We start from the raw sequence: 15,851 nt of genomic DNA, 5'->3' as shown, positions 1-15,851 counted from the left end.
GCCACAATTCCCTTTATCATAAGAAAATAATATGAGAAATTGCTTGCTTCGTTATATACAAAATCAAAATATTTAATACTTATACACATATGCACATATATGCATTTGTTCTTTAATCATACAAGTTAATAAAAATGCATGATTATTTTGCTTAATTATAATCCAACTATATTTTTGATTTTGGTTCTTTTATTTTGGGTTAGGTACATTTATTATTTCATTTTCGTATTCTTCAAAAGGCACTAACTGCTAATATCACAACAAAACTTATAACATAAAAACATCATTTAAAACATAAAAAAACACATAATAATAAAAATAAATTCATAACAAAAGTGAACTAAAAATGTAGTGCATTGTGAAATTATTTATATTTTAGCCTAAGCTCTTCCATTGCCAACCTCTCCTGCATTTGTAATTTCATTTTTTCAATTTCAAATTTGTCATTAATTTCTCCTTTTTTTAATTATATTTCTTTTTCTTTTAACTCTAATTCTTTTTCTTGGATTGCCATTTCCCTTTCCCTTGCTGCAACATCCATCTTAAGCTTTTGCTTCCTTATTTCTGCGATCTCGCCATGAACCTGCAAAATATCCGACAAGGCAGTTTTGGAATATATTCCTTTCTGCCTTCGAGTGTGCACAATGTCGTTCAACGCAGGACTTTGTAATTCTTCAGCTTCAGCTTCAACTGAACTGCCCGCTTCAACCACACATTCTGCTCCCGATGGACTTGTACATAGAATCGCTTTCTAACAGCGTCACCAAACTGTCTTCCACTACTGCAGAACAATTTAAACTGCTGCCGAAAATATCGTCCAACTCTTCATTGAAAAAACACATTTTTCTTAAAGTATCTATAGAAAAAAATAATCGTCACAATTAAAAAAAAAGAGATTTCCTTAAAAAAATTTACTTTTTATTGTGTCGCCTTCCATACTTCCTGCGCCTGTCGACTCTTCCCACTCCTTTGCTTTATTATAATTAGGGCGCATATTGCGTACTTTTGCGCGCACTAGTTTCCATTCTACCGTCAGCTACGTGTCTTCGACGAAACGACCATAAAAGCTTTGAGCCGTTGGTTTCTTTTAAAAAAAAATTATTTGACTTTGTTTTGTTTTTTTAAATTAAAATGACAAACCTCGAAACTTCTATTTTCCATTAGGAACTCCCCAAGCGCTTTTTCTTCTGCCACATTCTGAAACGGCGGCGTTTTGGTTTACACTGCAATAAAATCATTTGCAGCCACATAAACATCAAAATATTTTCATATTTCATTTATATTCAACTTATTTTACCTGAATATCGTGGTTTCCTTCCATATTAATAACGAAATTTATTTAATTTATTAATTTCAAACACTTAAACGTCAATAATAAGAAAGTAAACAAATACAGCTGATAGAATAGCAAACTCAAGAAACATACCACGCAGTGTTGTATCAGTCATATTTTAATTTTGCATGTGAAACAACAACAGTGTTGATATGACAGTCATAAAAAAATATGACAATATGACGATATGACACACTATGACACACTATGACACCTTGTGAATACCCTAATTATGTATTTCCCAAATATTTCACTCATACTATGGAAATCATATGCCGAAATGAAGATATTTTTTTTACCTTGTATCTATTTTGTTATACATATCTCGCTTCCAATTGATTGAATAAAATATATCATTTCAAAGATTTTATAGCAAATTTAATGCTTTACAAAATTTTATAACTAATTGAAAAACATCATTTAAAATTGCAACGTTCATAGTATTGTAGGAAATGCTCTACAATAGTGGTCTACATACATACGTACCACGTTCATTTTCCGTTGAACCGTTGTATGGAGAGGAGGCATGGTTCTCAACCGATTTCATCATTAATCATACTCTCGCGACATGTTGCTACAGAGTATAATAGTTTTGTTTCTTAAATTATGTTGTGAAAATATGTGAAATCGGGCTATAACCGCGTCAACTTCTTCCAGTCCCGGCCTGTCCATATCGGCAAGTTAGGCAATTGCCTAGGGCGAAAGGATTTTAATGCAGAATTTTGTCATATTTTCTTTACATAGTATTTCATCACTCATATATAAAAGTCATAGTTCGCAAACAGATAGAAATTTGAAACACCAACAGGAGTATTGTTAATTTTTTTTTAATAGTACCCTCTAGTGGTACGTTGCTAAGCTTTGATTGCGAGTATTCCGTTGGCTTGTACACTAAATATACGTATTACAACTTTATGTAAATATGTATCGTCCTCTGTAATGCAAAATATATTAAAACATCACGTTTCGTAGTTTTACAGGAGAAGAAAAAACTGTATAAAATGAAAACCACTTGAGATATTGAAACAAAATTTTTAAATCTAAATCAACATGAAACTATAAATATATTTTAGATTAAAAATAAAGCAAACTTTATAGTTTCATTTCTGAAGCAAAATAACGTATGATCAATCTAAATTGGTATATAAATTAAAAATTTTAATAATAATGCATTTGTTTTTAATTTTTAATAAAAACAGTTGCAAGTTTTTCATATTTCATGATATTTTTATTATTGATGTGTAAATATGTAAGTACTAAAAAAATTAAATTCTTTATGCCAAAAAATGAAGATAATGTTTAATTATTATGTATTAAAAAAAAATAATTATTCAAAAGATATTGCCACGAACGATCTGGCAGCATAACTCACGTAATCCTCGTAAGTCCTACTTGCTTACCTATGAATTTACGTGGCGCGTACTGTTGGTCTAATAAACAAATCGGGAGCAATTATTATACCCTGAACAACTCGTTATAAGGGAACTCTGGGACGGCATTTCAAATTCCTTACGTACAGCTGCAACCGAAACCATTGGTTTTCGGAAAGTGCAAAAGAACAACTGGTACGACGAGGAGTGCCGTGTCGCAACGGAGAGAAAACAGGCTGCCTAGGGATGGGATGGATAGATACCGAGAGTTGAAGAGGGAAGCGAGACGCATTTGCAGACAGAAGAAGAAAGAGGCTGAAATGCGTGAGTACGAAGAGCTTGATAAGCTGGCCGACAGGGGTAATGCTCGACAATTCTACGAAAAAATGCGGCGGCTTACAGAAGGTTTCAAGACCGGAGCATACTCTTGTAGAACCCCCAAAGGTGATCTAGTCACTGATGCCCAGAGCATACTTAAATTATGGAGGGAACACTTCTCCAGCCTGTTGAATGGCAGTGAACGCACAACACCAGGAGAAGGAGAACCCGATTCCCCAATCGATGACGATGGAGCAGACGTTCCATTACCCGACCATGAAGAAGTTCGAATAGCAATTGGCCGCCTCAAGAACTACAAAGCGGCGGGGGCCGATGGATTGCCGGCCGAGTTATTCAAACACGGCGGAGCATGCATCAGCTTCTTTGTACAATATGGTCGGAGGAAAGCATGCCCAACGATTGGAATTTAAGTGTGCTATGCCCAATCCATAAAAGAGGAGACCCCACAATCTGCGCCAACTACCGTGGGATCAGCCTCCTCAACATCGCATATAAGGTTCTATCGAGCGTATTGTGTGAAAGATTAAAGCCCACCGTCAACAAACTGATTGGACCTTATCAGTGTGGCTTCAGACCTGGAAAATCAACAACCGATCAGATATTCACCATGCGCCAAATCTTGGAAAAGACCCGTGAAAGAAGAATCGACACACACCACCTCTTCGTCGCTTTCAAAGCCTCTTTCGACAGCACGAAAAGGAGCTGCCTTTATGCCGCGATGTCTGAATTTGGTATCCCCGCAAAACTAATACGGCTGTGTAAACTGACGTTGAGCAACACGAAAAGCTCCGTCAGGATCGGGAAGGACCTCTCCGAGCCGTTCGATACCAAACGAGGTTTCAGACAAGGCGACTCCCTATCGTGCGACTTCTTCAACCTGCTTCTGGAGAAAATAGTTCGAGCTGCAGAACTAAACAGAGAAGGTACCATCTTCTATAAGAGTGTACAGCTGCTGGCGTATGCCGACGATATTGATATCATCGGCCTCAACACCCGTGCCGTTAGTTCTGCTTTCTCCAGGCTGGACAAGGAAGCACAGAAAATGGGTCTGGCAGTGAACGAGGGCAAAACGAAATATCTCCTGTCATCAAACAAACAGTCGTCACACTCGCGACTTGGCTCTCACGTCACTGTTGTCAGTCATAACTTTGAAGTTGTAGATAATTTCGTCTATTTAGGAACCAGCATTAACACCACCAACAATGTCAGCCTGGAAATCCAACGCAGGATTGCTCTTGCCAACAGGTGCTACTTCGGACTGAGTAGGCAATTGAAAAGTAAAGTCCTCTCTCGACGAACAAAAGCTAAACTCTATTAGTCGCTCATAATTCCCGTCCTGCTACATGGTGCAGAGGCTTGGGCGGTGACAGCAACCGATGAGTCGACGTTACGAGTTTTCGAGAGAAAAATTCTGCGAAAGATTTATGGTCCTTTGCGCATTGGCCACAGCGAATATCGCATTCGATGGAACGATGAGCTGTACGAGATATACGACGACATTGACATAGTTCAGCGAATTAAAAGGCAGCGGCTACGCTGGCTAGGTCATGTTGTCCGGATGGATGAAAACACTCCAGCTCAGCACAGAAGAAGAACAATGTAATCTCCGAAGAAATTGTTCAGATCGACTTACTATGGCATATAGCTGCCATACAAACCGAACGATCGGAATCAAGGGCTTGTATGGAAAACTTTCGCATTTGACGTGGTATCTTAATGAAATTTGACATGGATTACTGCTTAAGGTAATAATATAATCTCCGAAAAAATTGCTCAGATCGGATTACATAGTATATAGCTTCCATATAAACTGAACACATAGTTACTAAAAGAAATGCACCTGTGAAGGGTATATCAGCTCCGGTGCAGCCGAAGCTAACGTTTTTTCTTGTTTCAAGTCCTACTTGCTTACGCATGAACTGACGTGGCGCGCTCTGATTGGTCCGATTGGGAAACGGGAGCAATTAGTCTAACTAGCAAAGTAGGCAATTGGAAAAACCATAAACCGTCGATAACGCTCAGAGGGTGCAGTTGAGACTAAATTTTTATATTCTCGCAACAAAGTTGCTAAGGAGAGTATTATAGTTTTGTTCACATAACGGTTGTTTGTAAGTCCTAATACTAAAAAAATCAGATATAGGGTTATATATACCAAAGTGATCAGAGTGACGAGTAGAGTTGAAATCCGGATGTCTGTCTGTCCGTCCGTCCGTCCGTGCAAGCTGTAACTTGAGTAAAAATTGAGATATCATGATGAAACTTGGTACACGTATTTCTTGGCTCCATAAGAAGGTTAAGTTTGAAGATGGGCAAAATCGGCCCACTGCCACGCCCACAAAATGGCGGAAACCGAAAACCTATAAAGTGTCATAACTATGCCATAAATAAAGATATTAAAATGGAATTTGGCACAAAGAATCGCATTAGGGAGGGTAATATTTGGAAGTAATTTGTTTGGAAAAGTGGGAGTGGCCCCGCCCCCTACTAAGTTTTTTGCCAGAAACTACTATAGCTATGTCAACCAAACTCTACAGAGTCGTTTTCTTCAGGCATTTCCATATACAGTTCAAAAATGGAAGAAATCGGATAATAACCACGCCCACCTCCCATACAAAGGCTATGTTGAAAATCACTAAAAGTGCGTTAACCGACTAACAAAAAACGTCAGAAACACCAAATTTTACAGAAGGAAGCTGCACCCAGGCTTTTTTTAAAAATTTAAAATGGGCGTGACGGCGCCCACTTATGGACCAAAAACCATATCTCAGGAACTACTAGACCGATTTCAATGAAATTCGGTACATAATATTTTCTTAACGCCTTCTTCCAATATAACGCTATTTTGAATTTCATCTGATGCCTTCTCTGTATAATATATACATTAGGAAATGAAAATACAATTCAATGCTCAAAGTACACAAATTGATCTAATCTAATTAATTTTACAGAAAAATAAAAAAATATGTAAATTATTATAACTTTATCATGCGAGAGTACAAAATGTTCGGTGACACCCGAACTTACCCCTTCCTTACTTGTTTAATTAACCTTTGATTTAACATTTGAATTAACCTTTGATTTAACCTTCGAATTCGGTACTAAATATTATTTCAGCTAATTGCAAAAAAATTCTCGCATTTTTTATTAACATATTAAAAAATTTATACCACCCTCATCGCGCACTACATTTAACGTAATTCATAATGTCGCGCGCGAATAACTTAGAATCATCTGCTGCACCTGCCAATTTCGTTCTTGATCCTAATTGGGCTGCAGCCGCCAATCTCACTACTTCAACAAGCTTTCCAATTGTGAGCTACCTAGAGGACCATAGTGGTACTGATCGGGCTGCTAATCAGCGCATTCCTGTGACACAAGCTGAGAGTTCGAACGCAGGCGTACCAACTGCAGCTCCTCCAAATGGGAGTCGGGTGTATGTATCACCCCAACAAGCGCATCTACAAGAAAGTCAACTCATAAGTCCTGTTTACTCCTCAAACTCTTTTGGTTCACTCGGCCTTCGTCGCCGCGCCGAGTGGCTACAAGAGCAAAGCGAAATCTTACGACAGAGGGAGGCTTTATTAAGAGAACAGCACAGCTTTTTGGATCGCATAGATGCAATGGGTTTTGATGACGACTTTGACGAAAGGCAGTATTCAATGCCTAGGATCTCAACCAGGTTAGGGGATGACGCACTTCATCCATCCCAAACGCTGCAGCTGTCGCCACAATTTGTGGAACCATTTAATACAACCGCTCCTGTTCTAAACGATATTACAAAACGCGGGTCTTCACTACCTAACAGTATTCCAACCGGAATGTTAACGGGTCAACAAGGTGAAACTGGTCCTTCAATCGTTATTGAACCGAATACAGTCACTTGAACAGCAGTTGCGACGGAATTCAACACTCAATCCAGAGACTGTTTTGCCACAACCAGCTCATACAACTTTTCCGACAGCTGGGCGCGTTATCAGCTTGTCTTTTGGTTCTACAACTTGTCGCCGATTGAGTAGGGATCAAGTTGCTTCTCGTAACAGCCTTGCTAAAGAATTACCCAAATATGATGGTAAACCCAGCGAGTGGCCGTTGTTTTATGCCGCTTACAATCAAACTACAGAGGTTTGCGGATTTTCTGACGAAGACAATCTGCTAAGACTGCGACAGGCTTTGGAAGGTCCAGCGCTAAAGGCTGTTAAAAATCTGTTATTGCACTCCTCATGCGTCAATCAAGTTATGGCCACTCTTCAAATGAGATTTGGTAGACCAGAATTGATCATCAGTGTTCTGCAACGCCAAATTTGTAAACTGCCGCTACCATCGGAGAGCCATTTGGAATCTATAGTCGATATCGCCGTAGAAGTGCAAAACAACGATATCAGTATCAAGTCTGACTGGTCATTTGGACAATCGCGAATTTGAACACGGTTGGTTTCCAAATTACCTGGGCTTCTACCAGCGTATTGGGGAATGCATAAGCAGAGCCTAACAGCATGCAATCTACAAAACTTGAATGATTGGCTCTTTCATTTGGCTCAAGGTGCCAACTGCGTTCTCGTTCCAAAGGATCCAATACGAGAACGCAAACGAGGGGTACTTAATCATCATTTTCGTTCGGTAAGATGTATCGTTTGCGATGAAAGTTGTAGTGAAGTTTTTAATTTTGCCTCATCATCCACTTTTACACAACTCGGAATTCGCCACACAACTGTAGTTACGAAAGCTACAAATAATGTCAAAATGATAGCCAGAGAGCGTTCTGCCAACATTAATGCGCATATAGTAACAGGGGCAAGCACACTGTTTCGAATACTACCAGTAGTCATACATTCTGGTCAGGAAAGTGTATCAACATACGCCTTCATAGATGATGGCTCATCTCTTACACTCATCGACGAAGAGAGAAGAGCTTTTAAAACAGCTGAATGTAAGAGGAACACCACAACCACTCTGCCTACGTTGGACTGGTGACACGCATCGGTACGAGAAGCAGTCTGTCGTAGCCGACCTGACTATTTCGGCTCTAAAAGGGCATAGGCAATTTTCTCTTAAAGATGTTCGCTCTGTCAAGAAACTCTATTTGCCTGCTCAATTTGAAAGGATTGTCATTGCACTCTTATTCAAACGCCACTCCACAACCGCTGATAGGCTTAAATAACGCGGCTTTTGGATCCATATATGTATAGGGGAGAAAGGTTAGACTAGTCTGCGACGCAGCTACCAAAGTAAATAGAGTGACCCTAAACAGAATGCTGCTGAAAGGTCCAGACCTAACAACTCCTCATCACTTGGTGCTCTTTAAGTTTCGACAAAACAGAATTACTAGGACAGCCGATATAGCTGAAATGTTTCACCACTATCTCTCGATCTTGACCGTGAACTTCCGCTAAGTATAGAGATTCTGGCATATTTATTCATCAAAGGCGGCCTACTAAGCGAGAGGTTTTGAGTTTGGTCATGACTATTTACGATCCCCTTGGATCGATGATGAGTTTATATGCAAAGGTTATCCTACAAGAGATATGGAGAGCTGGATGCGACTGGGATGTGACTGGGATGTTCCAATCCCTGATAACCAATTTGCCAAGTGGCTAAGATGGCTCAAACTAATTCCGAAAGTAGAGAGTCTAAGAACTCCAAGATGCTATATGCGAACTGTGTTTGACGGAGTTCCACAAATCGAATTACACACATTCGTTCATGCAAGTGAAGCTAGCTACGCAGTTTTTTACCTTCGATACGCGTATGGCGATATGGTTAGCTGTACAATGAACGCAAGCAAAACAAGGGTGATGCCATTAATGCGAATATCTATACCTCGTTCAGAACTGAAAGCAGCACTTCTAGGTGCTTGCCTAGCCAAACATGTTATCGAGTCGCACTCTATCCACTCCAATAAACGCGTTTATTGGTCAGATTCCCGAACGGTATTAGCGTGGCTACTATCCGATCACCGCTGCTACAAGCAATTCGTAGCCTTCCGGGTTAGTGAAATTTTAGAGCTGACCGCCGTCAAGGAATGACATTGGGTTCCATCTGAGGAAAACGTTTCCGACGAAGCAACCAAATATAACGGTGATCCAAACTTTTCTAACGACAGTCGATGGTTTAGAGGACCATCATTCTTGTACCTCTCGCCTGTCAAGTGGCTTATGTCTGACGAACTGCAATGTATTGCAACTGAAGAACTGCGTCCACAGTTTACTGGCTTTCATCACCCAACCTCAAAACAGCATCACTGAGATTTTCTACTTGGAACCGTCTACTTCGTGCAACAGCTATGACAATGTATTGTGTTCGGTCCTGGCTAAGCATTAGTCGAGATAATCAACCTGTTGGTGATGGACCAACTACTGAAGATTTTCGTAAACCGGAATATTATCTTTGGAGAAAGGCTCAACACAACAACTTCGGAGACTCTATCGCATCTCTAGAAGCCGGAAGCCAGTTGACAAATCCATCAAGATTCTGAAGCTATCACCTTATTTGGATGATCACGATGTTTAAACCGGTGAATAAATGGTCTAGTTAAAATAACAGGGCGACCAGATCAAGTTTTATTGCCCTCAAATCATCATGTTACGTACCTTATAATTAAGCAAACTTCCAAGTAAAGTATCAGCATGGAAACTTGGAAATAGTGGTGAATGAGATAAAGCAATTCTATTGGATCATAAAACTACGAACAGTGGCTAATAAGATTCGACGCATTTGTCAGCATTGTAAAAACAGAACATCTCAACCTCGGCCACCTATGATGGCCTCTCTGCCCGCATTCCGGACCTCAGCATTTAGTCGACCGTTCTCTTACGTAGTCGATGACTACTTTGGTTCCCTCCTGGTTACGGTCAAAAGAAGTACCGAGAAGAGATACGGAGTATTATTTACCTGCCTAACAACCAGAGCAGTGCGTCTCGAAATCGCATTCTCGCTCTCGAAAGACTCCTGCATTCTAGCTGTACGTAATTTTATGTCTCGCCGAGGCAGTCCGGTAGAAATATGGAGTGATAATGGTGCAAACTTTAAAGTTGCTGAGAAGAAGTTGAAGTTAGCATTTGAACTGATATATAAAAATTATATAACAAGAACCTTTACTTCTGCTGCCACCAACTGGCATTTTATACCAGCCGCTTCGCCACATATGGGCGGAGCGTGGGAACGGTTAGTTCGGTCAGTAAAGCAAGTGCTAAAACAAATTTTGACAACTAGCCGCCCCAGTGATGAACTCCTTCGTGCAGTCTTAATGGAAGCGGAAATGACGCTTAACTCTCGGCCACTAACTTATATCCCCATCGACCACGAAGAGGAAGAAGGGCTCACTCCTAACCACTTCTTGTTAGGTAGCTACAGTGGAGTTAAGCCAATCGCGGAACCAGTTACTGAGGACATTTTATTGCGTCGTAACTGGCAAACATCGCAGCAACTAGCAAGCGCCTTCTGGAGACGTTGGATAGTTGAGTACTTGCCCACCATAACCAAGCGAAGCAAATGGTTTACAGATGTAAAGGCAATCGAAGTCGGTGATATAGCGTACGTAGTTGATCCTAGTAAACCCCAGAACTACTGGCCTAAAGGCAAAGTGATCCAAGTACGAAATAGTGATGATGAAAAGGTCAGAAGCGCCACTCTGAAGACAGCCCGTGGCATCTTTGAGAGACCTGCCGCCAAAATAGCAGTTCTAGATGTGATTAATTCGGTACACCCTGATCAATAGGATATACCGGGGGGGAGTGTTACGAACGATCTGGCAGCATGACTCACGTAATCCTCGTAAGTTCTACTTGCTTACGAATGAATTAACGTGGCGCGTTCTGATTGGTCTAGTAAGCAAATCGGGAACAATTATTTTAAGTCCTACTTGCTTACGCATGAACTGACGTGGCGCTCTCTGATTGGTCCAAGCAAAGTAGGCAATTGGAAAAACGATCATACCCAGTGGCGAATTTGCCCTAAGGCCCAGCAGGCCCGGCCTAGGGCGGCCAGATATTAAGGGCGGCAAATCGTGCCAAAAAATCACTGATAACAACAAGATTAACAAGAAATAACTCAAATGCAAAGTATCTTAACCGTATGCCGTTATATAATCTTCCTAAATCACTATTTTTGCGTATCAAAGTATAAATAATTTCGTACATCGTACATATAAAGTATCTAGGAAGAATAGGTACTTAGGTACCTAACCTATTGTTATTACGCGCGTGTCAGTCAAGCTCGTGCGGACGCGCATGCGGTGCGTTGCGCCGCTGTGAAAATACTTTGATCAATGTGGCAAGTAAATCAAAAGAACAAACCGTGGATATCCCACTCGTACCAGGAGTGGCAGGAGTAGGAGTGCAGCCCAATCCTCCGGACCATGAGCTCTACGAAATCAACGACGATCCAGCTAAATGGGCAATCGACGAGTTCACGCGTGATCACATTTGTAAGAACGGAGCCAATCAAAACATCCAAAATGATTTTCCCAAGAATGAGCGCATTTACAAAGATAAAGCGCGACAGTTGTCGAGACATTTATTCGAACGTCAGCTTCTAAATGGTGAAAAAGTTCCGCGAAAGTGGCTAATTTATTCCAAAAGTACTGGATGTGGTTTTGTTTTTAATGGCGGGGAGAGTCAATTCGACAAAAAAGAAGGTTTCAATGACTGGAAAAATTCATATCATCGAGTGTCAACTCATGAGAATTCGCCTACTCACAAATTATCTGTTCTGCATATGAAAGAACGAAGCAACGTGTTAGGTCGCATTGACCGCGCATTAACAATGCAATTAGATCAGTGGTCGGCATTTCTTAGCACAATTGTGCAAACTAACTTCACACATACGCTTACGCTCTATCGTTCAGTCGTTGTCGAGACAGCAACGAATTAACATCATGCATGATTATAGCGCAAAACCAAATATGCCCTGCGAGAAATATTTTATGATTCTAAATGCCTTTGGTGCTATGCAATGCCTTTTATGTTCCAAGTCTTTTAAAGATAATAGGGAATATATCCTTAAAATACATTTTGTTAATTTTCATAATACTATTAATTATTTAAATTAGATGCTTAGTTTTAATTCCAATTTCTCACTGGGCTACTTTTTTTTCGTGCTCACCAACACACTGACAGATCCTCTCATGCCGACCAATGAATTAGATGAAGAAATAAATTACTGGAAAAACATTCTGAAAAGAGTAGTTGCATGCGTAAAAGCACTTGCATCACGTGGTTTGCCTTTCAGAGGGCACGACGAAAAATTTAGATCAATCCACAATGGAAATTATTTAATGTCCATAGAGCTTATCGCCGAGTTCGATCCGTTCTTAGCTAAACACATTACACGTTATGGAAATCCAGGCTCAGGATTTACGAGTTATCTTTCTTCAACAACATGCGAAGAGTTCATTCGACTTATGGGAAACAAAGTTTTGGAAACAATTGTAATGGAAATATTAACAGCAAAATATTTTCTCTGATCAATGACTCGACGCCGGATATATCTCAGGTAGACCAGCTCACTTATGTAATCAGATATGTCCTGCCTAATGTATCACCTGTAGAACGGTTTCTTAAGTTTATTCAAAACACAGGCCAGAAATCACAACAAATGACAGATGCTGTTACTTCAACTTTAACTGAATTGGGAGTTGACATTTCAAACTGCCGCGGGCAATCATATCACAACGCAGCTAACATGTCAGGCAATTATAATAGCTAAAATAAAGGAAATTTCACCCCTTTCCGACTATGTTCCCTGTTCAGCACACTCACTGAATTTAGTAGGTGAACGTGCAGTTGAAAGCAGCAAAGAGGCTTGTAGTATTTCGAAAAAAAAGCGAGAAAACTGTCCTTCGTACAGGAATACGAAAAAGATTTTCGACGCAATCGAAAGCGTAAGCTGCTTCCTGGCGAGACAAATACAGGTGAAGAGATGCAACAAAAAAAATGGCCGTGAAAATTTTTGAATAAATCTTTTTTAGTAGTAATTGATACATTGTCAGAAGAACTGAAAAGACGTCGGGATGCTTATAAATTACTCTACAATAAATTTTACTTTATTACCAACCTGACGAATCTAAACGTCTCAGAAGTCGAAAATAAGGCCAAGGCATTGCAAATGATTTATTCTAATGACTTAGAAAACGATTTTACAAAAGAGTGTCTTCATTTTCGTTCTTACTGCAGCATAAAAAATGAGGTGCGAAAGAGTGCAGTCAGTTTGTTGAAATGGTTACGAACCGAAGGTCTTCAAACCGTTTACCCAAACGTGGATATTGCTCTTCGTATGTGCGTGTGTACACCTGCCAGTAACTGTACTGGAGAAAGATCGTTTTCTTGTTTGTGGAGAGTGAAAAACTATTTACGCACAACAATGACGGAGCAGAGGTTAAACGATCTTGGTTTGCTTAACATAGAAGCTCATTTTTTAAGCAAATTGGATTGCGAAGATTTGATTAATGGTTTTGCTGCCGTTAAGTGCAGACGAGTTTTGTAACACATTGTACGAGTAAAACATTTATTTTAATGAAAACAAAACCTAAAACCATTTTTAAATGTTTTATTTTAATGTACAATCTTCCCTGAAATCTCGGAAAATATTATAAACTAGCTTTATCCGCTAGCTTTTAGTTAAACAATTTTCTGAATCAATTAAAAGTGGTAATAAAGTAAATTCATGAATTATGTCTTTAGTCTATAATGATGGGTGCTGAGAAAGGGGCGCACATGGCGTGGGGCCTAGAGCGGCTAGGACTGCAAATCCGCCACTGATCATACTGTCGATAACTCTCAGAGGGTACAGTTGGGACTAAATTATTTAATTAATCTTTGATTTAAAATTTGAATTAACCTTTGATTTAATCTTTGAATTCGGTATTAAATATTATTTCAGTTGATTGCAAAAAATTTCTCGCATTTTTTATTAACAGATATATCATCATAAAAGTAATGACAGTTTGCTGGAATCAAAGCTTTTAGCTCCTGCAGATGTTCATATTTCTGCTTGGTTATCGTTAAACCTTGTGGGTGCAAAAGATTAGGCTGCTAAATTCTTAAAAGAACACAGGTCTAAACACTCGGAAATCCTCACTCGCCTTGACTTCATACCGGATCACTTGGATAATTGAGTCGCTAAACCGAACTCTGGCTGCTGCTTCTCTACCCATATACCAGTGAGGGAGTTGTGGATAGGAAGAAGCCGTTGGCGGAGGGGGTCAGTGAGCTTCTTCACGGATGGGCGGAAGGTTGGTGGAGGGGTCTACTGTCAGGAGCTCGCTATCAACTCCAGTTTCAGACTTCCTGATTATTGAAGTGTCATCCAGGCCGAGGTGGCAGCCATTAAGATAGCAGTAGTTTTACTGCTTCGGAGTGCAGCCTCCTTCGGAGAAGTGACCATCCACTCAGATAGCAGAGCGGCGATACTAGCCTTGAACTCATTAACAGAGTGCCTAACCTAACCAGATTACAGCGGAATAGCAGGAAACTGTAAAACTAATGAGCTAGCAAGAAAAGGCACGCTAGAACCGCTATCGGCAGAATGGGAGCGGATTGGAAGAAGCTGTATGAATGAAAATGCAGTGCAAACAACTTAACACTTCCTCGTTTGGGAGGTCAAAACTTAAACATTGGAAGCGCATATCTTCATATGTACATACCACCAAGCTGGCGAGAAAGGAAAATAAACGACTGTGCAAATTTGTATTGGCTACTAAGCGTTTGCTGATTTTTACAAGTAGTTCGAACACAGGAGTTCTTCTTTTCTATGGCCTCACAAAGGACTACCACGTGCGGTCTTTGAACAGCCATTTAACCTAACCTAACCAAAGCACATTGAACATAACCAATAAAAGTAAACATAAATAATAAATCAATGCTAACTTCGTTGTAAGAAAAAAAAACAAAAATAATCTTTACATGAGTGATGATACGTTATTTTGTTAAACGAAATGAAGCAGTTTATGATAAATTTTTTTGAATTTGCAGTATTACTTTCGCAGAAGCTTAACATTTGTGACACATACATTTGTAATATGATATGGTGAATCGTAATCAATAAATAACTGAATTTTGAATGTTTTGATGATACGTTATTTTGCATTTTAGGTGGCGGTATGTTCTTTCCATCGGACACGGCATCAATTTGCTTGAGAAAACACTAAGCTAAATTTTAGAATTAATTTTCATTTTGTCATTACTGGTACTGCATTGTATTCAGTCGATGAAAGTTACGATTAGTTTATATTTACTAGTGATCAGTGGCGAAGTTTAATATACACAGCCATTTTCGAACATGGTAAAAAATTAGAATTGTCATTGACTCACATGGATTCCTTAGATAAATAATATTTTTCTTCGCCCAACCAGTTTGTAGGCGAGAAGGCAACGAGGAAGCTGATATTGTTGTTAGTGTTTATATTGGTTCCAAAATAGACGAAATTATTTACGACTTCGAAGTTATGACTGTCAACAATGGCGTCGAAGAAAGTGGGCGCTAGCGATACGAGCGCCTGTAAAGAGGGCAAGAGGAAACGGAATGATTCGTGCGGAGATGATTTGTGCGTTGGTCTTCGAGGTGAAAAATAATGAGGTGGAGCTTGCCTCAAAATATGGGCTGGAAGAGATTACACTGGTGACGCCGAAGCCTGTGGAGACCTGATCGGCTATATATGAATGCCTATGCGACCACATTCCCCGCATTAGCTCCTGAAGCCGTTCCACCATAACACTTTCCAGCACTTTTCCAAATACTGGAAGGAGAGTTCCCCGATATCAGGGGACTTCAAGAGAGAAACAACTCTAGCACTTTTGCACTCATGTAGAAGAGAG

At 39.9% G+C, this 15,851-nt stretch overlaps 1 pseudogene; it reads right to left on the bottom strand.

The window, feature by feature from the left end:
• Positions 1-558: 558 nt before the first annotated feature.
• Positions 559-994, bottom strand: LOC126763968 (uncharacterized; annotated as a pseudogene).
• Positions 995-15,851: the final 14,857 nt, after the last annotated feature.

This window comes from Bactrocera neohumeralis, unplaced genomic scaffold (genome assembly GCF_024586455.1).
Source record: "Bactrocera neohumeralis isolate Rockhampton unplaced genomic scaffold, APGP_CSIRO_Bneo_wtdbg2-racon-allhic-juicebox.fasta_v2 cluster09, whole genome shotgun sequence".
NCBI lineage: Eukaryota > Metazoa > Arthropoda > Insecta > Diptera > Tephritidae > Bactrocera > Bactrocera neohumeralis.
This window is presented reverse-complemented; position numbering and strand designations above follow the sequence as displayed.